Below are 19,482 nucleotides of genomic sequence, written 5' to 3'. Positions count from 1 at the left end.
CTGGGCATTACCAGCATTTTGTAAAAGTGCCCTGCCATGCTTTCTTGCAGAAGTGTTTGTGAAACTTTGGGCAAACCTAGGCCATTTGATTCTTTTAGTTGGAAATAACACAAAACTCTGTAGTTCTTGCTTTTCATCTGCCAGAATTAAGGGAACAATTGTACTAAGGTCCCTTTAAGTGTCAGGAATTGCAATTTACTAATTAAGGTTCAAGGGAGATTTAAGTAGAACTGGAGAAAATTCTGCTCACTGTTTTTTATGGCTTCTGAAATGTATACAGATTCAGTCTGCATGTCTGTGCAGTATCCTGTCATACATGTTTGAACTGCTGGGTCTGTAACATGAATGAATAGAGAATTTTAAAATATACCAAGCTGCATATTATGGGAGGCACATGCTGTAGTTTTGCTCAAACTCTGTCCTTGCTATTTCCATTGGAAGCCTTGCATAATATGGGAAATGCTATCAAGCTGCATGTCTCAAAATTACAAGCAAGGTGCTCTTCCATGTTGAAGTAATTTGGGAACAATGACATTGGCATAATTCATTATGGTATATATAAAATGGTGACAGAGGGAGTCAAAGGAAGCTTTGCTGTTATTATCTCCTGTGTGTTTGTAGTGCACAGCACCTGTCCAGAGCTGGGAGGACTTGCACAGCTCGTAAGGTATGGATCAAACTCTGTGTAGGGCTAAGAGAGCACGGCTGCATTGCAGTCCAAGCATCTGAGCCAGTTCCCACCACTTTTTTTTTTTTCTGAAATGAAGCAAGCAGGGCAAGGAAGTCAAAGTTGCCTTGAAAAATCAGAAATAATATTCACTACTCAACAACATCCAACCCCCATTCTGTCTGCCTGCAAACCCTTGTCCTTACCGTCTCTGTGAGACTATAAATTGATCTTTGTAACATGTCCAGAAGATTAAAAATAATCCAGAACACAGAAAGGCATTGCTCATTCCAGAATTGAGGAGTCCTCAGGGAGGTGCTGCTTTCAAGTTGAACCAAGATAACTTTAGCATGAGTGTCGCAGCAATCTGAACTGTGCTGTGTCCAGGAGGTGATTCCTTGGGAATCGCTTTCCTGAAGTTTCATAGATATTGCCAAAGAGAGATTTTTTAAGAGAACAAAGTCGATTTTTCTTTGCATTGAAGTATTCCCAGGAACTTGCTGGGTGGAATGAGTAGAGGCCACATCAGCTGCAGAAGCAGAAATTTCATTTAATATTGGATTTGCAGGGCACAGTGTAATACTTCCTTGGTCTCCAGGGAGCTGTAAATATCCCCAGTAGTTCATGTGCCAGAACATGGATGCTGACTGCATTTTCAGGTCTGATGTTTCATTTCTGTCTCTTCAGCCAAGGCAGATCAATGCTCACAAGGGATTTACAGGTGTGCCAGCTGCTGCCATCCAAAGCCCGGTGCTCTGGGATTCCCGCAGCACTACGGAGTCGCCCTGCTGAGTGCCACAGCATCCGCAGCTGCCTCAGGTGAGCATCACCGACAGCTTTTCCCACCAGCAAAGGGGCAATCCCTGAGCGCAGAGGAGCTGCCTTTGGCACCTGAAACTTTTGTGCTGCCCTTGGGGGTACCACAGCTCTGGGTCACACTGTTCAGTGCATGAAAGTTTGGGCAAGCCCCTGAGTCTGATTTTCTTCTGGGGAAAGAAGGGTGACAGGGTTGCAGAGGCATTCAGCTCCTTCACACTTCTGTCACAGCAGCTTTTGGAGTCTGAATAGCTCTCTGCTGCCTTTGAACCTAGTTTCTGTCCTCAAAATTGCAGCAGATAGCAATCATCAATCTTTCAATGAAATAAGTAAGTTTGAAGCACTGCTTCTGGGTTAAAGGAAAAGGTTTTATTTTATTAGAAAACTTAGTCTCTCCTCTGAAAACTGTTTCCAAAAACACCCATGCACAAATCCAGCTAGCACAATCACCCCTTTGCACAGCAAGCCCTTAGACACTGTTTGCCTTCTTCCAGATGACTTTCGTAGCCCACCTGGGAAATAAATTACTGGGCAGTGCAAGAGTCAGTAAACCTACATACACTCATAAAAGTTCAAACCAAAGTGTGATCATAAAGTACTTATGGGTCAGTAATCACACCCTTAATTTCCAGAAATAGAGTAGATGGTATTATCTGGAGAAAAAAGTTCCTTCTTTTTTCTTTCTAAATATCCTGTTGTAAGCTAGCAATAAGTATAAAAATTAGGACCTGGTTGAATATTTGCTGAAGCCAATCGAAAGTCTTTATTTTATTCCAGGGTACTTTGGTGGGAGCCCTTCAAACCTTTATGTTCAGAACAGTACCTATGTCATAAGGACTTCATAAAGTCCCAGTTAAATTGCTCCATTCTGTACTACAGCCTTGAAGGCAATCATTTGCTTAAATGCTTTGCAGAATAAGGATGTACTTGGAGCCAAGCACGGGCCTAAAATCCACGTCCAACAGCCTTCATATTTAGCAGGCCACGCTGTTTGTCACACAGATCTTTCGCCATTCAAGTTGTGGTATTGGTTTGAGCTTTGGAAAAAAGGGTCCTCTAGCATGTTCTTCCAAAAATGATGGCCAAGAACGCTGGCTGGAGGCAGTGTGGGGGATTATTTCAAAAGCAGGCTTTTGTAGAAAGTGATATAGCTCTTACTTCTCCTGGTCTGCTCTCAGGTCGTGCTGCTGCTGCTGTGCATCTGAGTGCCAGTGCTAGAAATGAAAAGGTTCAGAGAGCTGTGACACCAAGGAAAGGCCCAAAGCTGTACTCTGCTCCTGACAGCTTCTCTTCAGAGCAGCATTTTCCTCTGAGCATGTTCCAGTGTCTCTGCAGCAGCTGGGGCCAGCCAGGGCAGGCTCTCGTAGCCGGGCGTTCCTGCTGGGAGCTTCTCACAGCACGAGCAACCTCCTTTCCAGTGCATCACAGGTGCTCTCCACGTGATGTGAGCAGGTGAGAGCACAGCTTTGCCAAACCATGATGCAGTTTGGTAGCTGAAACCCAAAATCCGTGTCTGGCCTGAGATCTGAATCTGGCTCTGTGCTCCATCCTCCACTCCGAGACAAATCAAACTGCAGCACATCATGTAAAGCAAACAGCGCCGTGCTCTGATGGTGTAAGATCTGCATCCAAACTCCGAGAGGAGCCTCCTCCCTGTGCGTGTGTGTGTGTGTGTGTCACAGTGCTGCCAATGCCTGACATGGTAGGTAGGAGTGGTAGCACCCTGAGAAAAATCCAAATGCCTGAATGCCTGCCCCTAAAATTCCATGGGAAGGTACCAAAAGGCTGGGAAGAATTGGATGCACAATGAAATTGCTGCTTCATGTAGCTTGAGAAAACCCCCAAGCCACGAAAGAAACAAATGAGCAAGATTTATGAGTGGTTCAAGTCCTGGGGCAAAGCACTCCCCTGCCTTTTTGGTTCCTAAAGTCTCTTATTAGTTTAAGAGACTCTGCCAGGCAGACAGAGTAATTCATCCAGCCTACCTGTGCTTTTTTTACTGGGGGAGAGAATGCAAAGGATGTGTTCTGTATTCCTCAGGAAGTGCTCCTCAGCATGGAGGCAGCCCTGCTGCTCCCTCATGAGCACCCTCAGGACACCTGTGGTGTGCCAGCCCACCCAGGCCATCCTGCTGCCCAGGCCATCTTGCTGCCCAAAAGCACAAGCCGTCTTGTGCTTTTGGTTTTGTTGGTTTTTTAATAGTGAAGGATTTGGATCTTTTTCTTCTCCTGTATTTGGCACTTGCGGTAGAGCCTTTGACATGGAAAAAGGCTCATCTTTCAAATGCCTGTGGCACTCTGTGAAAGGTGACTTTTAAAAATCCATTTTATTTTGCTTCCTGGCAGTGATATCAAAGGAACAATCAGTGCCTGAGTTGGAGCCAACAATTTATTTCCATTATCACAAACAGAAAACAATGGCATGCTGCCTTATTAGTTATTCACTTTCCAAGTCAACAGACTCGGAGGGTTGGGATGAGATCTAACCAGAGATAGGCTTTGATGTTTTCAGCTTGGAGAATTGGTCTCCTGGCCAAAATGCTGAGTGATGCCAGTTTTGGAGGGAAGAAAAGGCAGAGGGAAGGGGCAGAGTCCCTGAGAGCACAGGGGGTGGCTCCTGGAGGGGCTGGAGGTGTGTGGCATGTTTGTGGCTGTCCCTAAGGAAGCCATGGAGTGTGACTGTGGGAGTCCCACACCAGGGGTGACACAAACAGCAGCAGCTGGGCTGATTGCAGTGCAGCTCTTTTGATTTATACCCCTCAAGGATCTGGTCCAGGGCACACCCCAGGTCTGCTACTGTGCTGCAGAGCAGCCAGTTCTGTGGGGTTTGCAGTGTGTGCTGTGGGAGCTGATGGAGCCAGCCCAAACCAGCTGTGCACAGCAGCCCTGGGGCTCATCCTTGTCTCCCAGAAGCAAGCCCCAAGTGTTGCAGCACTGCCAGATAAACTGTGCTTTGTAGGGAATGCTGCTGGGAGTAAAGAGTAACAGTGCTTGTCACTGTACTTTGTTGTTTGAGCACTGGGCTCACATATGCAGGACATTTTTGTTAAAAATGCCTAATGGTACAGAGCATTCATGGAAAATTACCTCTTGTGGGTGGGGATAAACATGAAAGGAAAACATCTGCTGGTTTTCTATATAGAAAACTGTGATCAACTTCTTTCTTGGTGTCATGGTGCCAACCAAACCCAAAAAAAGCCACAGGCTCTTTGTTACCTTGAATCCGTTTCACCAGCATTTCTGGAACAATCACAATGTCTGTATTGTTTAATAAGGTAGAAAGCCTAAATGTGGGGCAGAGTAGTTGATCATTGCTTGCTTATTGGTCCTGTCTCTCATGGACAAGCCACCCTGGCTGGTTTGGATTCTTTTCTAACCAAAATGCAAACACATTAAACCCGCTTCTGCTTTTCTCACAGAATTGATGCTGTAAACTGTCCAGGTGGTTTGCAACAGTAACCAAATTAATAGAGTTCACAGGAACTGAAGTAGATTGTTCTAATGGAGAGCTGCCTGTGCTTCGTGGGAGATACATACCTGCTCTCTACCTGTACATCTTTATTTTAACGGATTTTCTGTCAGGATTCTTTAAAAGCTTAAGAAGATTGCAGGTTTCTCCAAAGCCAAAGAAAACTTGCCTTTCTCGGGAGAAGCAAGATGACTTGAAACCTGTTTCAGTAAAGGTTTTTCATGGTGATCATAAACAATTATATTTCAGGTGACCAAATACAGCATAGAAAAATGCAAGTACTAGTTAGGAAGAAATGTCTCCTCTGGGCAAAGATGTTCAGTAATGGTTTTGTGGTTGTTGGTAGCCAGACCCATCCTTATCACAGAGGAGAGAATCTGAGGCAGGTGATACTGCACACAATATCAGTTAAGAGTTGGCTGGGCCTCAGGAATCTGTGGTGATGACAATTTTCAGAGAGCAAGGTCAGCTTACAGGAGCCAGGCTGCAGAGAGTTTCCTGAACTGTCCCTTTGCAGAAATACCCACGTGGAATGACCAGCAGTGGCAGCCTGTCGCTTGCAGGGGTCAATTTTCAGTGCAGAATAGCACTGTCAGATCCTGCTTGAGCAGTTTCCTCTCCTTTGAACCCTATTTCTGATTGCCAGATGCTCAGTCACAGTCTGGCCCTCTTTCTTCCAGTCCTACCATAAATGGAAGCAAATTTCCAGCAAAAGCTTCCTTGGGGGCATAAGGAAATTAGAGAAATAATAGACCTGGAGTCCTCTCATGTAGCTAGAAGTCCTCCAGTCAGCCTCTGCAGCCAAATTCTCTTTCCTGTGCTCAGTTTCAACATGGTCAGCCTTTTCCCTAGCCTAGAAATTCCTCGCTTCATTCCAGGGCATCTCCCTTCAGTGGAGGCATGTGATACCTAGCCTTGATCCTCCAAACCACCATAAGCCAAAGAATCCCACAGCAAAGGCTGTACTTCTTGCCCTTCTGCTTCTTTGTGACTGCCTTCTGGACAGTAATGGATGATGCTGGAATTCTTTCAGCAGACACTTGAGTTTATCCTCCCTCCCGCCTCCAAACTCGCCAGCATTCCCTCTCTCCCATGCTCTTGATTTCACCGTGTCAGCTCAGTCTTTCTGCTGGCCCTTGCTCTGGATGTTCGTAGCCACAAAGCCCAGAGCGTGTGTCCCAGCATGGAGGGATTTCACGGCTGCAGCCAGGCGGGACTGGGACTCCTCCCTGCTGAACGAGGCAGAGTGGGTGTGACACACTGAACACTTGTGCTGAGGAGCTGCGGCTGGAGCCACCGCACGGCGTAACGGGGAGCACACCTCAACTATCTCCCACAAAAATCGGGGCTGCTGCTTCCTAGGGTGCCTCTCATTCACCTTTCTGCTCGTCCTGGCCATGAGTTCAGTAAATATCCTTATTCATGTGTGTGCTGCAAAGGCCTTTTATGGATCTCTCCCTGCCTTGCCTCTAAACCCCTGCAAAGAGACAGAGGCAGGGAAGGGAGGAATGTTGTTCCCTCCATCCCACAGGTGTGCAGGGCCAGGCAGCAAAGCCTTTGGGGACGTGCTCAGAGTCACAGCGAGGATCTGCTGAGCAAAGAGGAGCAACAACAGGTACTGTGAATCTGTAATTTCTGCACATCCTTTCGGTGCAGAGGTAAATCCCATGGAACCCCACTGAAACAGGGACAATGCCTGTTCTTTTTTCAGTCGTGCAAGATTTCTCCAAAATCTGTCTTATCTGGCTGCTAACAGACAAAGCTTTTCAAATCTCCAGTCAGCGCTATTTGGCCAGGGCATAGGGGTGAAAAGCCCAGCAGTTAACAGATTCCTTGGAGTATCTTAAAGATTGTGGATCTTATAAAACAGTCCCCCTCATTAAAAAAAGAAAGAGAAAGAAAGAAAAGAAGCACACAGACTTACCATTGCTGAGTGTTTCTTTAATAGAATCAGAAACAAATTTGTGACCTTATGGCCCAGAGGTGGGAACACCATCTATAAACTTGCCCAGACATAGAAATGCATTCTGCCTGTCAGTAGGAGTTTGCCATTGAACATGTATATAAAAAAAGGCTGGTGTTACATTAGACCAACATTTTTTAAATGCCACAGCTCGCTTTATATGCCATGAACCCTGTTAATGCTGCTAACGAGAAAATTAAAAACTCAAAGCTATAAAAACAGGAATGCCACTCCTAAGTAAATAAATAGACATGAGAACCAAATACTCAGATACAAGCTCTGCAGTGGCTTGTGTCCAGGGAGGGAGAAAGAAAAAAGCATTAACCTGACCTGTTTCTTGGGCTATAAAAGCTCACTGTAGTCAGCAAAATTGTCTCCCATTGAGTCCTTGCCTTAATTTCCCAGGGTTCTTGAGAATCCCACAGGATAGCATGGAGGAAATCAGGGAGGGTGGGCAGCAAGGAATATGCCAAGGACAGTTCTGTCCAGGAGACTGGATGGGTCAGGGAGGGTGGCAGATTTCTGTCTGACTCAGGAACAGATTGTTAATGTGGCAGAAGTGGGGAAAATGTTTCCATCAGAACAGGCCACCTACGTACCCTGGCCTCTACTGTTTTCTCTGGATCCAAGTTAACAGACCCAGTTTGGGCTGTAAAATCCAGACTGGGCTGGTACCATGAATCTTTTTGACAGCCTGGACTCTGTCCTGGCCCAGGAACTAGAAATTCCAAGGATTTTTTTTTGTCATTTACCTCCTAACTATATATATATATGGAGCTGCTTATCAATGCAACCTTTTAACCCTAAAATGTGGGAATTGTGACCTACCCCTAGGGCTGGGCCATCATACTTATGTGCACTCACCTCTACTTAACATTGGCAATTGATTTTATGTCTTCCAGGTTGCTTGTGAAAAGCAACCTTTTCCTTTCTTTACCTCCTGGAAATTTTGAATAGTATATCTTAAAAGATGGGATATTTACACACACAATAGACCTCTGTTAAGAGATTTTGGCAAGGCAAAAGAATCTACAACTTATATACTTCTGCATATGAATCTAGAGAAGGTTGTAAAGTGAAGAAAAGGGGGAAAGAGAAAAAGGTGCTCCTTTCACCTTTCTGTGAATGCAGGCTTTGGCTTTTCCCAAGCTTTCCCTGACCCAAATCCATCCAGTGCCAATGCTAACTAGTCCCCATAAGTCTGATGGGCCCAAAACTGAGCTGTCTCAGATCCTCTATTACAGTGTTAAATGTTGCATTGATAAACCCCTCAATGACCAAAAGGGGACATTTTTAAACCTTTGTGCATTTATTCACTTCCACAGTGACAGAAAAAGTACTCCTGCTTCTTGGGAGGGGGAAAACCCCCAAATCCTCCAAGGCTATGGTAAAGCCTAAAACCAGATTTCAGAAGAGGGTTGACTGTCTCCATACAGAGATTATATGGACAATTATCAACCAATTAGTAATTAAATTGATAAATTATTGAAATAATATCTAAGTAGGAGGAAAGGACAATATATTAGGACTAAATTGTTGAGGAGTGAGAAATGTAGGACATCCAGCTGAGAAATCTGCTTGTTGTATGGCTAATGAAAAAAACAGCTATTTTCTTTAGCTCTTCAGAATGTAACTCAAATTTGAGGCAACTGTTTAATCCAGTTGAAGCAATGATTCCCTTATCTACTCAATGTAGCCTGCTCACAGGAGAAAATTTAGTGGGAATTTAGCAGGAATATTTCATTTTCAAGGCTACTGCTTACAGCTTGGTGAGAAGTTTTCTCTTCCCCCTTTTAGTCTCAATACTGGCTGTGATTTATTAAGATGTATTTCAGGATAACCTGCTGAGATGGTGATTTTTGCTGGAAGGCCACACTCGAAACTGCAATGAAATTGGATGCAACATGGGAACCATAGTAATCAGGAGCTCACCACTGAGGCCTGGGAAGAATTCTGTGGAGGGTCATGTTGCATCTTGTCTAGGGCTTTCACAAATTAAAAATCCATCTATACATGAATTTTAAATCAAAGCATGGCTGTGATTTAAAGCACTTACATTTTTCTCTTTGCCTCAAACATGGACTATGTTCAGAGTTCTTGTTTGAGTGTACACCAGCATAAGTCATGGGAAATTTTCTTCAGCAGTCAAAAAAACCTCTCTATTAATGCTGCTAAATTTCTAACACAAGTAACTGGGTAAGACTAGGAGAGCAAACTGTTGAATTGTTTTTATTGTTTTATTTATAAGCCAACCAAGGCAGATGTGAAACCTGAATTTTCCAATGGGATATAGTGCCACAGGCAGGTTTTTTCACTGAGATTCCCTCTTTCCTTTGCCTCAGGAGTTTTCCAGCTAGGTTAGGCAGGCCCCAGTGTTTCTGCACTTAAGAAAGAAGTCATTTCTATACAGACTGAATCTATCATTAATGAGTAGAAAAATAATAGGAAAAGCTCTTAAAGTTTGAGTTCATCTACTGACATGTCACCTTTGGGGTTTTGTTCCCCTGAGCTCCTGGGATTCAGTATCTTTATAGCATTTGAAGTGGTCAGTGCAAAACAGCAGCTCATGGTGAGCTGCTCTTCTGGGCACATTGGGTTATTGGAATTCAGTGATACATTCTCCCAGCAGCAACGTGTAATTGTGTGGGGTGTGCAGAGCTGTTGTGTCCAGCAGAAGGCTTGGCTGGGTAGAAGGAGAGGCAAACATAATCTTTTTGTGCTTCTGGTAGGTTTCCATAAGTGGCTCCCCCTGCCTGCATTGGTTTGTTATTTGTGGAGCAGTGGCTGCTGGAGCAATGCCGGGGCAGCCACTCCAGCCTGTGTCTCAGGTCAGGGCATGGACAGGCACCATCCTCATTTCAGCCACTCCAGCCTGTGTCTCAGGTCAGGCCATGGACAGGCACCATCCTCATTTCAGCCACTCCAGCCTGTGTCTCAGGTCAGGCCATGGACAGGCACCATCCTCATTTCAGCCACTCCAGCCTGTGTCTCAGGTCAGGCCATGGACAGGCACCATCCTCATTTCAGCCACTCCAGCCTGTGTCTCAGGTCAGGGCATGGTCAGGCACCATCCTCATTTCAGCCACTCCAGCCTGTGTCTCACAGCAGGCCATGGACAGGCACCATCCTCATTTCAGCCACTCCAGCCTGTGTCTCAGGTCAGGGCATGGACAGGCACCATCCTCATTTATTTCTGTCAGGGATTAGGGGTGTCCATTCTCCCAAGGCTGAATTTGCTCTTCATTCTCATCTTCTTTTCCTTTCCTTGTTGGCAGATCCAGCATTACCTGTGGTACCCTTGCTCCCTGCATCCCTCCCCAGCAAAGACACGGCATGGCAGAGCCCTGATCCCAGGTGTTGGTAAGTGCAGCTGAGGTCATGTCCACTCCAAGGACAAGGGGCCAAGTTTTCATTCATTATCTCTGAAGCCTACAAGGAAAAGACCAGAACCCACAAAAGGTGCAAAACTGAAGGAACATTGCTTCTGTTTTAGGCAGCTCCTCTGCTGTATCCCAAGCTTGCTGCCAGCAGCTCTCCTGCAAGTGTAGATTGGAATGATGTTCTTGAGGGAAAAGTCATGACTTTTTTTCCAAAATACATTAAAAGGGCTTCTATCTTTTTTTAGGTGGGAGACAAACCTCACAATGAGAAGTTCTCGGTTTTGGCAGAGAACTCTCAAACTCTTGATTTTGAACTCCTTAAACTTCCAAATCCATCTCCTGAGGATCCAATGAACGAGTGGCAGTAAAAATTTCCGATCAAAGAGATGCAGTATGTGGTTAATTTGAAAACAAATCCTTGTACTTCAGATGCTGGACTCTGATTAAAACTGATATGATAACAGTGGTGAAGAAAGCCTGGCTTCATTCCAGCCAACCCGTGGAAGGGTTTGGGAAGCATTAACTCACAGCTGGAGCCCCCAGGGAATACTGAGCCTTTCTGCCTCCAGTGGTGCCAATACATTTTTTAGCAGAAGAAACAGCTTAATTTGACTCTTACCTTGAGAGGCTTGAGCAGGAATTTGGTCTGAGAGGACTGCACAGGTTTCCTCAGCAGTGTTACTTGCTGTGTTTGATGAGTCCATGTGAGGCCCGGGTGTCTCCATGTGGGTTGTTTACAGCATGATCCCAAAGATAAATTAAACATGGCTAAAGCTGTTCAATTCCAGTGTCCCCTCATCACACGGCATGAGCTCTACCCAACAAAAAAAACCTGCAAAGTGATCTGAAGGGCATCTCTTCTGCTAAAAGCATATCATCATTTGAATGAAAATACTTTTTACTGTGATTTTTTTGTACCTGTTTATGAAAACTGAACTGAAATTGTAAATTGTTCTATAAATGCTAACTGGAAAAAAAAATCTCAGTTCTGAAACCAAAAGAGATGCATTTAGATCATCAAAAATTTTATTTGATGGAATTAAGTAAGATGTTCCTCTAATTTTTTTTTTTTTTCATTTTTCTTCCAGTCTGGGAGAGGGAATTCTGCAAATCCCCTCTGAACTCAGGAAAGGGAGGTTCTACCAGGTTTTCTGAGCTGAGAGAAAATACAAAAGGTAAAATACAGTGGCATCCAGACAATGCTGTGCTCAGTCACTCAACTTCCTTGGAAGATGCTCCTCTCATTCAGGTCACAGCAGTGGGACTGGATGCAGAACACTTTCACCAAAAGGCCAAATTTGCAAAAAGCAACTACTGACAAACCTTTAAAATTTTTTTAATATCAAATGCTCTCTCTGTGTCAAAGCATTAATGGCTGGAATGTTTCCTTCACATTTTCACTGAGAAAATATTTGTTCCTTCTGATGACTCACTAAGATTACTGTTTCAAGAACTGACCAAAGGTGAAAGGATTTGTTCTGCCTTTTCTAATTCACCTGCTGAGCATGTTTGTTTCTAGAAAACTTGCTCATTGAGTAGCATTTGCTGTGCTTTATTACAGTATTCTGCTTGTTGGACTCTTTTTGCAGCTCACTCCCTGGTATGAGATGAGAAGTTTTAAGTGACATCTAATGCCCTGTTAAGTTGCTAAGTCCTGCAATAGCACCTGGACATTATATCTGTCTCTCTAGGTGGATTCTTGGATGTGAATTCACTATAACTGTAATTACCCCTTTACTTTCCTTCCCAGCCTTATCTCCTCTGAGACCTGATAGGCAAAAGTAAAGACAAGTTATGAGATAATTGATATAAACCTGTGTCCATGTAAATCTAAGTCACTGCACATAAAAGGAAGGAAAATCAATATTAGAACAGCACTGGCAGCTGTGTGATAGGAAACCTGGAAGGTTTTTGTTCCATCTTCCATTGGAAGCATAAAACAAGAAAATTGCAGGTAATGGGAGTTTTGATCCAGGCAATGAAAACCAGAGATGTACAGGGAAAGAAGAGCAAGACTGAAAAATTAGTGAATAATCCTATTTCTCTGAAAGGAATTAGCTTGATTAATACTACACTGACAAAAGTTTTTAGAGTTTGTAAAGGGCCATTCTGTGGACAAATGTTTCAAAAGGAGCTAATGATAGACAAAAGTCAGGCCTGAATCTTTGCATCAAAATAACACTTCCATCTCTATAGCTCAGAGTTACTCATTAAGGTTTGCCAGCATGTTTTGTGTGGATTAGGAATAACAATTTCAGGGAATTTTGTCACTTTAAAAAATATACAGCTAAAACTGCCTGGAGAAATATTGATTATAGATTGCTGGTTATGAAAAAGTTTAATAATTCTCATTCTTTATGTAATATATTATTGACTATACATTTAACCCACATCAAGGTGGAGCAGCTGACATGGCTGAAAGCCATCTCACTTGGATTCCAGCTCTGAAATGGAGGGAAGGATTTACATCTAATCCCCTGCATCTAAAACAGAAAACATTCGACTTCAGGAGCCAGGCAGCAGTGCTTTGGTTGTGGTGGGGAGGCTGGGGCATTACAGTGCTTGAGGATTTTTATTGTGGGGCTGCAGGGAGCAGTGCCAGGCTGGGTTTGACTCCTCACTTTATCTAAATTGTTCTCCAGAACTGAGACCTGCCCTGTCTTAGTGCAGGAGTAGTAAAATCCCAAACATGCCGAGCTCAGTACAACACAGCCAAGCTCCATGTAAAGGCTCTCAGTAATCAGCCTGGCTGCAGCCAAACCACATGTAAAAGCAAGCTGTGAAACAGCCTCAGCATGGCCAAACCACATGTAAAAGCACGCTGAGAGGCACCCTGCACACAGCCAGATCACACACACAGCACTCGGGCTCTGCGTGTTTGCTGGGATAGCTCAGCACCTGGAGAGTCCCAGCACAGCAGTCCCTGCTCTGAGAGGCACCCTGCACACACACAGCCATGGAGCACAGCACTGCTGGGATAGCACACACAGCCATGGAGCACAGCACTGCTGGGATTGCTCAGCACCTGGAGAATCCCAGCACAGCAGCCCCTTCTCTGAGAGGCACCCTGCACACAGCCATGGAGCACACACAGCCATGGAGCACAGCACTGCTGGGATTGCTCAGCACCTGGAGAATCCCAGCACAGCAGCCCCTTCTCTCCCACCTCGGATTTGAGCAGGCAGACAGACCCACTCCCAAGTCTCAAGTCATCAGGTAGGAAAAGTGGCTCCAGAGTAAAACACAGCGTAGTGGATTTAGGATCAACCTGATCCACATTTGAAAGAGTTGAACCTGCAAAAGGATCAAGCCCAGAAAGAGCAAAGAACTAATTTTTTCTTATCTGATTCAGACAGACCTGGTATTGCTGAGTGATTCCCACTAATACATCCTACTAATGTCCCTGACCACTTAGACTAAATCAGTCAAGAGCCAAAAAAGCCCCTACCTGGCTCCCGTGGCTAATCTTCCCATCTAGAAATGAGCACGATGCAATTAGTAAGTCCATTTTCACTTGTCCAGACTTCAAAAAGCCATTTTATTAGACAAGTGAGAGAATGATGAGAATTGAGCCTCCAGTTCACCCATGTTTTGTTAACTTGCCACGCACTGAGATTTTAAATGAGTTTTTGTTACACATTTCATGTACCATCATCCCTGCAATTCATTATTCATGAAATATTGGGGGGGCGTGTTACAGACTTTTTCTCCCAGTGAGACTCAGAGCACTTCACAGAGTTGAGTATCATTATGTGCAATATACAGAGGCATGAAATGACCTGTCTGATGTTGTTCAGGAGGCCAGCAACAGGCCTGCACCTGGAACCTGCATCTTCTGAGCCCACATTCCACCTGCTGAAGGCTGGTCAGAGTTATCTGCTGCAGAGAGCAGTCCCGGAAAGGGCTGCAGTTTCCTGCTCCCTAACAGAAATGTGGTGAGGCAGCCCTGTGTGGGGCAGCAGGTTTCTGCCAGTCCCATGTGCAGCTCTCTGGGCCAGCAGAGGGGTGTGCTGGGAGCACATGGATGGGTGTGCTCACCCAGCAAGGGCTCCTTTGGCTTTCCCTGCCGTGCTCTGGTTGAACATGTTCAGTGTGCCAGGAGGGACTTTGGGAACGGGCTTGTGTAGGATCATCTGGGATTCCCGGCCTTTGGCACACGCTGTGCTTCTTGAAATCACCATCACAGCTTCCCCCTGTGTAAGGCAAAAAAGGCTTGACTGGCTGAGGTGGAGAACTTGAGCATATGTATAAGTTGAGGCTTTGCCTAAGGGAGAAAAATTTGGATTCCGTGTAAGAGGATATTAATCTACTAAAACCACTTTTAGGTTTCAAAATTAATTTATTTAATCAATAGACTTTTCATTTTCCATTTCCAGTCCTCTGGCTGAGCAATCTGTCAGGATATCAATGCCATAACTTATTTACATGCTTTGCTAAATCCTCTAAATGTAAGATTTGACATCTCATTTTTCTCTTACTCATTGCAGGCTCCCCTCTGCAATCGTGCCTGATTGAGCATTACCAGGAAATGCAGAAATGTGGAGCCAGACTGGTACTGAGCAGTACAAGGTAAGGTGCCTGGCTGCTTGCCCTGCTTTAGTCCCAAATATGAGCTATGGCCAGCTGAAAAGAGGGTTCAGGAGCAGGTCTTGAAGCATGATTTGTTGTCACACTTTTTCTACTCCTGTAGAGAAAGGAGAACATGAATATGATGAATTAATCCCTCTCCATCTCTGACACAAGTTGATACACTTGGTAGAGGACTGAGAATATTATTGTTGTTGTTGTTGTTGTTGTTGTTTTGTTGTTGCTGCTGCTGTTGTTGTCATCATTATAATTATGGAAAGATTGCTATTTAAAAGCAGAACAGAAATTCTCTGCAATATCTTAAAAGGCCCATTATTTACTCTATGAAATACCAGCCACTGTATTTATCATTAACATATGACACACTCATGCAAAATATTTTCTCAGGAAAGTAAAAATACTCAGGAAAATCTATGGAATAAAACAGTCCTAGGTGTGAAAAGTGATCAGGAAAAGGCCAGTGACATTTTAACTATTTAGCACTGCAACCATTCTGACTAGAGGGAAGAAACAGAGGGCAGGGTAACAAGTGAGGGAGGGGAACTATTGTTGTATGGCATGGAAATCCTGGGTGAAATCCTGAAGGGAGTTTGCCATTATTTGAATTGGGTTTTTTATTGTTTTAAGAACAGGAGAAAAAAGTAGAGAGGAAAAATGCACAAAAGTATTCAAATGTAGAAGATTTGCTTTTCCTGCCTGGTATTATATTCTGTTCATTGCTGCACCATGTTATATCTGTATGTGTGCTTCTGCATCTCATCATCTGATGGTCTTCAAGAAAATATGAGAACTTGAGAACAAAAAGCCAAACAAAGCCCACATTTGCTCTGGCCAAATTTTATCTCTTTAATATAGAAGGATAATCATGAATATGTCCACTGTGTGCTTAAATATATTGCTTCTGTTTCTCAGATTGTAATTAGCTGTTAACAATCCCCCACACCCCCCACCAAATCAGCACACACAAGTATTTTCCTGTGCTTTCTGAAGCTCCAGGCCCTGCAGATCACAAGGTGGGTTCCTGTCTCCCCAGCCCTTGTCTCTGCAGCACTCCAGCACATTGCTGGGATAGAGTTCGTCTGTGCCGCTTGCGATTCAGGGGGAAAATCCTCCCTGGAGCCCAGCAAGCGCCCCGAGGCTGGGCCTGCCCTGGCAAGGTCAGACTGAAACCATCTCTCCACACTCACTCAGAGCAAGGCACGGCTCAAGCCTGCTTTGTCCAGCTGTCAGAGGCCTCAAGTGGGAAGTAGCTCAGGCACAAGGACAGAGAGTGATCAACTGGAAATACACCCATCGGAACTTGGGGCTGAGGTGTCTCGGATCTTTCTCTCCAGGCTTTTCAGCAGCCATCCCTGCCAGAAATACAGCAAACACCCTTTCTTTTATTAGCCCCTTTGGTATCTACTAAGGCTCTGCTTGACAGCTCCAGCTTCTGGATTCCTGCTGCAGCAGCCTGCTCCTGCTTGTATGCTCTTGAGATAGGAGTCTGTGGGGGTGGGACCTGTTAAACACAGAAATGCTGAGAAAAGGGCTCAGAAATGTCCCTCTTCAGTGGGAGGTGGGAAAGAAAATTCAATTAGCTACTCTACTGCTCTCATGAATCCAGGAGAGAAACCCCATGAGGATAATTTAGGACTTTAGAGAGAGAAAATTCAGGAGTTCAAAGTCACTGTGCCTGTTTGAAGGCAAGGCCGCTTCTGTCATGCCTTGCTCACCTCTGACAGATTCAGAAATTAAGGCTGTACAAATCCTGAAATCTGCTAAAAGGAGTGCAGAGCCTGATCGCCACTTCTTGGGCAAGAATTGTACAGCCAGCACTGAGGAAATTTTGTTTCCTGATTTGTGAACTGAAAAGATGAATTTGGGATGGAACAAATAGGGAATTCCATGAAAACCCATGTGCAGAGGATTTTCTGACTGGCTGCAAGAGGCTATCAAAATCGGAGCAAAATTTTACTTCCATCTGTCCTTTCCTAAAACCCACAAGTGCCAGAGCATAACTCAGAGCTCTACTTGGAAAGTGGAGAGATGCCCTGATCTTTGAGTCAGGAGCAAGAGAAGAACCAAAAGTATAAAAAACTGTGGTTAGGAGTGTTCTTCCCCATTTAAATACATCCTAAAATCATCAGTGACCTTGAGACAGAGAGTTTCTGTTCCCTTAAACTCTCCAATTTCTCAGCCAGTCTTCAGTCCTTAGGGTGTGCCCTTTGCCTTCATCCTTATTTCTTGGACAACCTGATCTCTTTGCCTTTGGGGCAGATAACCTCCAAATGTTGGCAGTCAGGGAAAATTGAATAGATTTGCTTCCAGAAGGGAAATTTGCCCAAACAACAAGGAAGTGCTTTTGAATGTACTGACTAATTATCCCTGCTTCTTTTTAATATATCTTGCACTGTTCCATACAGAATTAGCACATTTCCAGGAGTGTTTAATGACCCCATTCTTATTCTTGAATGATTTTACCTCGAAGTCTGTAACTAGGATATTGTGTACCGCTGAAAACAATTGGACCCAAGAGTACCAGCTGCTTGGAGACTGTGTAATTCTCTGTGTGTCACCACCAGATGCTCTGGAAAGGTCACTACCAGACCCACGAGACATAAGGGAGAGCTTGAAATCTCTGCTTCATAGTGGGATTCTTTATGGTACTTCCCTCAGTGGCAGGCTTGCAGCAATGTCTGAAAATAAAAGGTAATTAAGCCATTAGATCAATCAAAGAAGCTAATCAGAACAAAATGCTGATTTCTGTCTCCTGTTCTGTTTCCCTTTGCATGGAGAGCAGTTGCTGATATGTGTGCTGACTTTAATCCTTTAATGGGGGCACAGGCTTTTGAAGACTCCCTCTCAGAGGTGCTATTACCAAATATATGCTTCCAATTTAACTTCTCATGCCATATTACAGTAGCCTGAAGCCATTTGAGGTGTTGGGTTTGTGAGAAAAGCCCGATGTTGATGTTTATCAGATGACCTTTAAAGGGTAATGTGGGGGTTATCCATTGGCATGATTAAGACCATATGTAGGTGACTTTTCCCAGGCATTTCTTCCCGCTTTTCAAAATCCCATCTATTTTTATCCAAATTCAGCCAGGTGCCTCTCGTCTCTGGTATGTTTATGGGCATGACAAAATGAGACTGAAGCAAAGCATTTACTTCTTTGGAGTAATTTCTATTAGAAAAGTCAGGAAAATTTGAATATCTAGTGTCAACACAAAGACATTGTAGATAAACTCCAACTTTCTTTTCATTTTGACCCTTTCAGATATTTATAGCAGTTTCCTTTCCCTCCTCTGCTGCATTGTCCCTTTTTACAAAGACTTCTTGAAAGACTGTGGAGAAGTGACTTTTCTCTGTGAGACTGAGCTTTTAGTGACCTTGCAGGGATGTCCTGCTATGAAGCTGCTGAGACAGGGATTTGAAGAATCCATTATCTGTGCTACAGGAAAGGACAGAGGACAAATCTCCCTTGATGTTGTGCCTGTGAGAGTATCATTTTTGCCATTTTGGAAGCTCAGTGTTTTCCTCATGGCTTGTTGTCTTGGTGGAGAGCAGTTGCTAAGGTTTCCCTTAAGTCTCTGTAAATGCATTATTAACACATATTGTGTTTTGTTCTGTTTTTTTGCTTTTTACAGACTGAAGATCTTTTGGTTAGTGGGTCTCAGCACCATCAGCTGGTACTGCTTCAAGAGGTGCCATGGTGAGATGGACTGCAAAGCACAGCTGGAGATAAAAAGGTGGCTATGGTGCTTAGATGTGAGCCAGGCAAGTGGGTGAGGAGGCAGGAATTCACAGGAGCTCCAAACCCTGCCAGGGGAGCTGACAGGGCAAGCACCTTATGAAGACTTTATGTCTAAAAACTACACTTCAAAGGACTTTCTCAAGGGATTGGGACTTCTGCTCATGTAAATAGTTTTTATGACTCAGTATTTTGAGGTAAGGTTACAGCCTGGATTGTCTAAAATAAATGCAACTTGGAGCAGTTCAATATTGACAAGCTGATGATATTTTAGGTTTTTCTGCCCCGGATTTGTAATTTATTATTGGAAAGCATTAATTACTTTTTCCATGGTAGTTGCAGCAGCTCCTTATCTGGGAAAACATTGCACAGGTTGGGGCTTTGCTGGAGGACACTCACAGATCTCCCCTTAGCCTAAATGTATGAATTACATTCAAATAGCACAGGAGTAGCTTGTCCATAAATTCTGGTAATAACAGCCATGAATATTATCTCACCAGTTATACCTCCCTCCCTGCCTGTGCTCCCCAGTAGCTTGCAAAAGCTATCACCATAAAATTTAGGGTGGGATTTAACTTGGGAATTTGGGCTCCTTAACGTGAAAGAAGGCTTTGAAAAACTCCGTCTCAGCAAACAGCAGCTAATAATAATGATAACAATAATAGAGATAAGCCAATTCATATCTCCCCACCCAAAATATTTATATCATGAATTAGTTAATTGTATTTGATCTTCTGGTGAGTGGGTTGGTAGGCTTTGCTTTGCGACAGACCCGGAGGAGCTGTGGTGCAGCCTGATGCCAAGAACATGTGTTATTTCATATTCTGTTATTTGCTCTGTGTTTAAGGTGTTGAGAGGAAATTCCCCA

General features: G+C 44.1%; 1 long non-coding RNA gene across 1 annotated transcript; it reads left to right on the top strand.

Moving 5' to 3' along the window:
- The first annotated feature begins 1,247 nt into the window (after nucleotides 1–1,247).
- LOC139587695 (uncharacterized) lies at nucleotides 1,248–18,799 on the top strand. The gene is made up of 7 exons (XR_011678465.1): nucleotides 1,248–1,486; nucleotides 2,662–2,935; nucleotides 6,483–6,566; nucleotides 10,190–10,274; nucleotides 11,383–11,469; nucleotides 14,782–14,863; nucleotides 18,511–18,799. It is a non-coding gene; the product is annotated as an uncharacterized lncRNA (long non-coding RNA).
- Nucleotides 18,800–19,482: the final 683 nt, after the last annotated feature.

This window comes from Agelaius tricolor, unplaced genomic scaffold (assembly GCF_023055355.1).
Source record: "Agelaius tricolor isolate 1412-34295 unplaced genomic scaffold, bAgeTri1.0.p SCAF_1, whole genome shotgun sequence".
NCBI lineage: Eukaryota > Metazoa > Chordata > Aves > Passeriformes > Icteridae > Agelaius > Agelaius tricolor.
The sequence above is the reverse complement of the archived record's forward strand: the minus strand, read 5'-3'. Positions and strand labels throughout refer to the sequence as shown.